The sequence below is a fragment of the Adiantum capillus-veneris genome, chromosome 29 (genome assembly GCF_014529385.1).
Source record: "Adiantum capillus-veneris isolate H3 chromosome 29, ASM1452938v2, whole genome shotgun sequence".
Taxonomy (NCBI): Eukaryota; Viridiplantae; Streptophyta; class Polypodiopsida; order Polypodiales; family Pteridaceae; genus Adiantum; species Adiantum capillus-veneris.
The window spans coordinates 2,467,339-2,474,907 of NC_140959.1; the positions used below are offsets into that span (position 1 = coordinate 2,467,339).

Genomic DNA, 7,569 nt, shown 5'->3' on the forward strand with positions numbered 1-7,569 from the left:
AGGCACTGTAAGTAGATAGAACTACTTAAACTCCACCATTTCACAAGGGTTAAATATGACATGGTACTTTATATAAGTACCAATGGATCCTTATAGATGTTTCACTCAAGCTTAGGGATGGTAGAAACGAGGTAGAACTGTCAAATTTCACCGTGTGAATGCGATAATATACACCATATATGGTACTTTTTGTAGTACCCAATGAGACATTATTGGTTCTTTGTAGAGCGTATGTGCGATAGAAAATAGGTCATGCTCTGAAAATATACCATTTGACAATGATTGAATAGATCATGGTACTTTTTGTATGCACCAATGGAAGTTTACTGTCCACTGCTTCACAAAGCTGAGGGATACAGGTGGAAATCAGAAAGTCCATGTATGTGACTATGATTTAAGGTACTTTTTGGAGCTAATTAATACGGAAGCTTTTGGTATGGTAGTTCAAATTGAAGGTGCAACCATGAGTACCACATAGGCACTTGTACATATTGTTGTATTACTTGGTAGAATTTACAGTACCTGTCATAGGTTTATTTAAGAAATCATATGCATTTATCTTTCAAAGTACATATTTCTTGGGCCCAAAGTACATATGCCTATTTTTCAAAGTACCATGCATGTGTTTGTACATTATGAAATTACATATGCCTCTTTTCAAAGTACCATCCATGTGTCTGTACATTGTGAAAGTACATACATGCCTTTTTGCAAAGCACCATGCATGTGTTTGTACACTGTCAAAGTACCTATTCCTTTTTTGCAAGTTCCATGAGTTCCACATAGGTTCTTTGTACATATTGTTGTATTACTTGATAGATTTTAAAGTACTTGTCATAGTTTTATTGATAAATCATATGTATTTATCTTTCAAAGTACATATTGCTTGTTTCCAAAGTACCATGCATGTGGTTGTACATTGTGAAAGTACATATGCCTTTTTCCAAAGTACCATGCATGTTTTTGTACATTGTGAAAGTACATATGCCTTTTTTACAAAGTACCATGCATGTGTTTGTACATTGTAAAAGTACATATTTGCCTTTTTTGCAAACCACCATGCATGTGTTTGTACATTGTGAAAGTACCTATTACTTTTTTGCAAAGTACCTTCAATGGTAAGTTCTTTTGATTGGTACTCTAAGCCTATCCTTTGTATTGTCATAAGTCCCTACAGTGTATCCTTGCTACTTTTTTGATAATACTTGCAATTGGTGGTTTCAACATACCCTTGCTATCCCTTGGTACTATATGTATAAGTAACCATGATAGTTCATTTAATCTTGGACAGATGGACTAATATTTACTTCCCCTTTGTGGTGCATAAAGAACTGCTTGACCTTGTAGCATCAGAAGCTACATATGCTGCTCAAGTCAAATTTTGTGAGAGCTTGCTAGTGAAAGTGAAGAGAGGTGATTCAATGTTGCTATGTCCCACAGCTGGGGAGCATGGGAGTGAACTGCAGGCCAAAGTGACTGTTCCACGAGCTTGTGTTGCATGTGGTTTAGGTTTTGTGGGTTACGACGTCATGTGTGTGTATACACTAGCATGTGGTGATACATACCATGCTTTGTGTTTTGCTGGATGGGCTGCGTCAGAGAAAGTATGTGCCAACCCCTCTTGTAAGCAGAAATTTCCGGAATCGGCAAAGTCAATGCTTGTGCATAATGGTTGGTTTTTTATTCTCCATGTCTGCCTTGATTACTAGACTTTGTTAAGAATGCTTTTAACTTATCTTGCACACTTTTGTGGTGCAGTGGTAGGTTCCAGTCATATGCCTTATGGAGCAACATTACCAGCTGAGGTGCCAATACGGAATGTTGATGCAACTCCCGATGCCCCCACTGTGGACACAGACATGTAGTCTGTTGATCAGTCAACTTCAGCTGGTAGGGAAGGCTCATCCTTGGCAGGTGACAAAACTCTGGCTGGCGAGGAAGGCTCGCATATGGCAAGTGACAAGACCCTAGCTGTTAAGGTGGAGCCCTCTAAACAAATAGAAGGTGAACCGAAATAAAAGGTAACTGGACCAATGGAAAATATTAATGCTACTTTGACGGATGTTTGGCGAAAGAGGGAGTGGAAGCCGTGCAAAAACTGGTTCAAGGTGATGCAAATGCAGGTTCCCATGTCTTCCTTAGTGATATGGTGAAGATCTCAAAGAAGCGAAAGAAACATGATGATGGTAAGTTGTTTTGGCCACAGGACTTGGATCCCTATAGGCATTGAATGATTTTTATTGTTCCCCCTTTATGGTGCAGCTGGACATTCCAAAAAGCCACGAGCAGCAGATATCACCCGTTCATAGTAGGAATCTAACAAAGCAGAGGATGAGAGTGATGGTGAGACCTCCTTTACACATGAATTGTTCAGGAAAAGCATCTTAGCACATAGAGGAAGTTTGTAAGTTCAAGCTCATTGATAGTGTCATTTCTGTAACTTATGTTCATGCTCAACTGCATGTAAGTCGAGTGGGTCTTGGTTTTAGGTGGAGATGGAAAAGCGACGAGCAAGGAAGTTCCGGAGTCACTTCCTCCCCCGAAGAAGTCCCCCATGAAAAGTACTCCCCTCCGACATCCCAGAAATATTTCCCACCCCCCAAAGCCTCGTGTTTGCAAGGAACTGTGACATTTGTCACTTAGTGTCTTCACTCTCTTGTAATTTCAAGAATCTTTGATTCTTGCTTTTGGAATACAAATGAGAATTTTATGTTGGCCTCCATTTGTCTTTTTTGCTTTATTGCAACGATCACGTTTATACAGTGTTCTAAAGGTGAGTCTATTCCTTTTCAATTTGCAACCATGTCTTTTACAAAGATACCAAAAGAAAAGGGGACTCTCAAACTGCCTGTCGAGGAAATAATAATCATCAGAGATCCACCACCCTATGTTCCAAGCACAATCACATCGTTGCCATTCGATAACCCTACACGAACAGCATTAGTGTTTGATCTTAATGGTGTTCTCTGCGCTTCATGGTTTAAATCTAACCCTCCTGATTTGGAAACTACTGCATTTGACCTCATCCAAGAGGCGAGGGACAGGTTGATTGGGCCTTTTTCAGAATTTTTTCTATATGTATGATTTATGGATGCCCACCGAGCGAGAATTGTTGTAGTTTTCAGGTACCTCTTCATTCCCAAGGATGCAAAACAGTTATTAGCTTGGGTTGTGGGTTGGGCAAATATTTACATCTGGAGTTTAGCAATGCTGGAAAGAGTGGACATAATATTCTCTACAGGTTTTAAGGGGATTTGTGACTACTTCAGCGGATGGTCAGGACAACATCTATGTGATGTAGCCACATCCTCCATGGCAAGTGGAAAACCAGTTTTTTTCAAGAATTTGAAAAATTTTCTGAAGGTGGTTCGACGATACGATGTGAGCAATGTGCTACTGATTGACAACAGTTTCTATAAATGCCATTATAATCCTCCCAATTCCTACATCATTGTACCTAGCCTAGAGGAGCGGCGTAGTGACTTCTTGTCCAGGGACCTGAAGGAGGCTCTTGTGAAATGGCGTGATGCTACAGATCATCCATCCAAAGCTGTCACCTTCAATAATGTAAAGCCTACATCGGAGGATGACTATGTTAAAGCTGCACTTTGGTGTGGTGGAAAGATGATCAGTTATGAACAATACTTGAAAGGGCCACAATTGATGCCAATTCTCTTTAAGTGCTAGTGTCTCTACATTGTCATGTAGTGGTGTATTTGTAAAGAACTTATGTAATTTTGTGAAGCCAACTTTTGTAGCAACCCCTTGTATAATCACACTTGTCATTACAGCTACCTATTTGTAAGCTAACACTCTCCACAAAGCCATGTATATGCCTACTTCCCATGAGGTATTTTTTTTCTGGCAACATTCAGAATGCCTCTGTATTGACTGCCTAACATGTAACTAGTTGGCAACACGAAAATTGAATTTATAATTATTCCATTATGTCACCATTGTCATTTTGGACTCAATTTATTTTGTGGGTAGTGTGTGCTTGGTTGTGGTTGTGGATGGTGTGTGAGAGAGGAAAATGAAGGCTTCTACTACCATGCTATGTTTCAAGATTGGAAACCTCTTGTCATTACAATCATGCTATTTTAGCATTCTACCACTGGAAAGTAGCACTACAAGTACCAACCATGGTACTTGGTGTACCCAATGTGCAAACATGTATTTTAAAAAGGGACTGTGTAACGTTAACCACCCACAATGGTACACTATCTTCAGACAAATACATGTGACAATGCTGGGCGACTACCAGCAATGGTACTTAGAGTACCAAATTTACAGATATGATGCATTCATGATACTTAAAGTACCTAATCTGCACACTTCTACAATGAAGAACATGCATTTAGAACTTGTGATTGGTACTTTAAGACTACCTAGATACCCCCTATAAGTACCTCAACAAGAAGTAAAGTGCTTAGAACCTGAACTATAGTACTTAAAGTACCAAATTTAATGATATGTTGCAAAAAGATAAAAGTAAGAATCGGGAGGCTACATTTGTGATTATGTGTTTTTGGAGGACTCAAATACAACGAATAGTAATTGCATCAAAACAATTGTTTATCAGGCTCCAATATAGAAAGACCTACAAGACCATTGTCATGCTATTGTACACATTTTCATAAACTTCTACAGATAATCTGAACTTATGTGGCTCACCATGTAAGGGTTCCAAGGGTATCTTGATGGATCGAACCAAGTGCGATGCCAACAGTTTGGCTGTTCAAAAGGGATGTAGTAAACATCCTCGGTACCATCAACTAGCTCATAGTAGTTCCCTCAACCAGATATGAATTTGGAAAAATGCAATTGTCCCAAGAATCTCTTAGCGCTCATGCTGTTTTGTATTTCTCCTTTGAGCACCTCAAGAGGTAGAAGTCTGCTCCATCTTCGTTCGCATTCATGGAAAAGTTGTCACCTACATGCAGAGCATCACTGATTGCATCTTGATGTCCACCATATTTAGGCAAATGTGATCCTTTGTTGTCACTTGATTGATCGCTTTCTCCATCACTGCCATCCAAGGGTTCGATGCTGATGTACTTCCAATTCTCGACATGTGTGTTGTTAAGGCATTGCCTCCAGCGTTGTGACATACAAGGGTAACAAAAACATGAGAGAGCTCTGTAGCGCAGTGCACACTTGTCATTCCTAGAGTGCCCATTCACACAATGCAATGAGCGTGACCCTTCCACTCGCTTGCAATTCCATTTCCTCTCCCTAGGTACATCATCCGCTTCGAGATCCCAAAAAATTCGAGTCGCCTATGACTAGGTGTTTTAATCATGAAATTTATGTTTCAAGAAATTGACCACATCCTTGGCACACTTCATGTGCCAAGCGTCAGGTTTTAATTGCTCATGTGTCAGCGCCCTTTTGACGATAGCACCAGCCCCATCATGCTCTCCTTTGCCATGGCCTGATGCAAAGAAACTCCATAGCATCTCAATGCTAGTCAAAGATTAGTACCTAGATCAATCACACATCTCAAAGACTAGGCAAGAACACAAAACTCGCCCACTTGTTTAAGAGTCAAAGGAAGCTAGCATACCTTGACACAAAGAAAAATGGTCTAGATGCATTGAATTGAGCAGCACATCCGTCTGACTAGACCCAGTGCCGCTTCAAGAAGTTGAAATCTTGCTCCTATAGCCACACACTATGAACTTGCATACAATGCTGTACAAACAATGTGTCATGCTCTTTGTCATCAAATATGTAAAAATGTATATATTTTAAGACCTTGTCAGCCTCGTCCCGAACATAAGTGATGTGCACCAAGATGGTGACTTGTGAAGAGTACCAATGCATTGATTGGATTTCATTTTTCTCCTTGAAAGAGTAATTCTCAGCAAAGTCTATAACATAGACTACCATGTCTCTAGGAAACCTTTGAATGCAGTCTTTGAATTGTTGAGATTTCCACCTGGCAATAAAATTGTGTTTGATGTAGATGGTTAGAGAATTTTCAAGGAAGGATGTAAAGTCCTTGCATCCCATCTCCTTGACCAGTAGATCCTTGTGCTTCTTGCATTCTTGATGGGCTGACCCAACGTCTTCAAACACCTTTATTGAAATTTGGAATGCATTTTTAGATTTTTCTCTTGGACAGAGCACTAACCGCTTTGATCCACATTGATCACATTCTCCCTTCAAGCAAGACAGTTTATGAAACGTAGACTCATCTGGCTTTGGACGTAATACCATCTCAGCCAAGTTGTTAATGCGACTAGCGCGTGTACGCAACAGATCCACACTTTCCTAGGACTTGTTCTGTGAAGCATATATCACAACTGCAGGAACACCCTTCACTGTGCATTCTTGTCTTGTTTTGTCTCATCTGGTTGAATGCTTCCTTGATGTATATCATCTGTATGTGAGCAATACAACAGAAAGTGTACCTATCCTTCAACTTGCAAACAAACCAAGGCTTCAATCCTTGAAAACATATGAGAGAGATCTTGATGTGTGAATACTGCATTTGGAATCTCCTATAGAGCTCCACCTGTCCAATGAAAAGTAAACCTCATCAAAACCTGTAGTCAAAACAAGGTCAAAGTCATTGTAACTTGAATTTTCTACTTAACATGGTACTTTTCTAGACCTTTCATTAGGTACTAAAGTACCTTAGACAATATAAATGGTACTTTCAGAAGTATCAATTTTTGCAAAGTACCTTAGCCTCTGCAATTGGTACTTTAATAAGCACCACAAAGACTACCTCGGAAGTACCTATATACCTAGATTTGGTATTTTGGAAGTAGATGTTTGGTCTCATGCTAGCTTTAAGAAGTATCAATTTCTGCAAAGTACCTAAGTCCCTACAATTGGTACTTTAATAAGCACCACAAAGACTACCTCTAGAGTACCTATACCTAGATTTGGTAATTTGGAAGTACATGTTTGGTCTCATGGGAGCTTCTACCTAATCTCAAGGTACCTTTGAAGCTTCCAAGTACCCTAAGAGGACCTAATCATATACATGCATGGATATAAAGGACCTATGAGTTCACAAAGGTTGTTTTAAACTACCATTGAATGTACATTGGTAATCCAAAAGTACCCAAATAGGACTTATGAGTTTACATTGGTGCTTTTGAGCACCAACCCCTGTGACAGGAAAGTATTACTACTATCTACATGTAGGTACTCAAGGTAATCTTCAAGCTAATATACACCTACAAAGTAACATATAGAAAATTTGGTAGTATTGAAGAGTCTATGCAGCTTGCCCCAAATCACCTTTGATTGATTTTATGTATACTTGAGGTACTTGACTCCCCTCATGAATGCTAGTCCTCCAGAAGTACCAAAAGATTACCTATTGGAGCCTACGCACCTCTCGGGCTTGATAGACAGCATTATACTTGATGTAATACTACCTATATGTAGTTACTACCGATGTACACATGGTACCTATACTATTGCATACAAGAGAACAAAATAATTCAAGCATTTTCAGAGCATACCTGTGACTCGTCAAGAAAATGTATTGGATGCTTAATGTAAGATTTTCATCCCAGACATTTCTGGCACACATACTTTTTGTTTGGT

The 7,569-nt window shown here is 39.5% G+C and overlaps 1 pseudogene; it reads right to left on the reverse strand.

Annotated features, from left to right (window-relative positions):
* Positions 1-562: 562 nt before the first annotated feature.
* LOC147418649 (uncharacterized) lies at positions 563-6,385 on the reverse strand (annotated as a pseudogene).
* Positions 6,386-7,569: the final 1,184 nt, after the last annotated feature.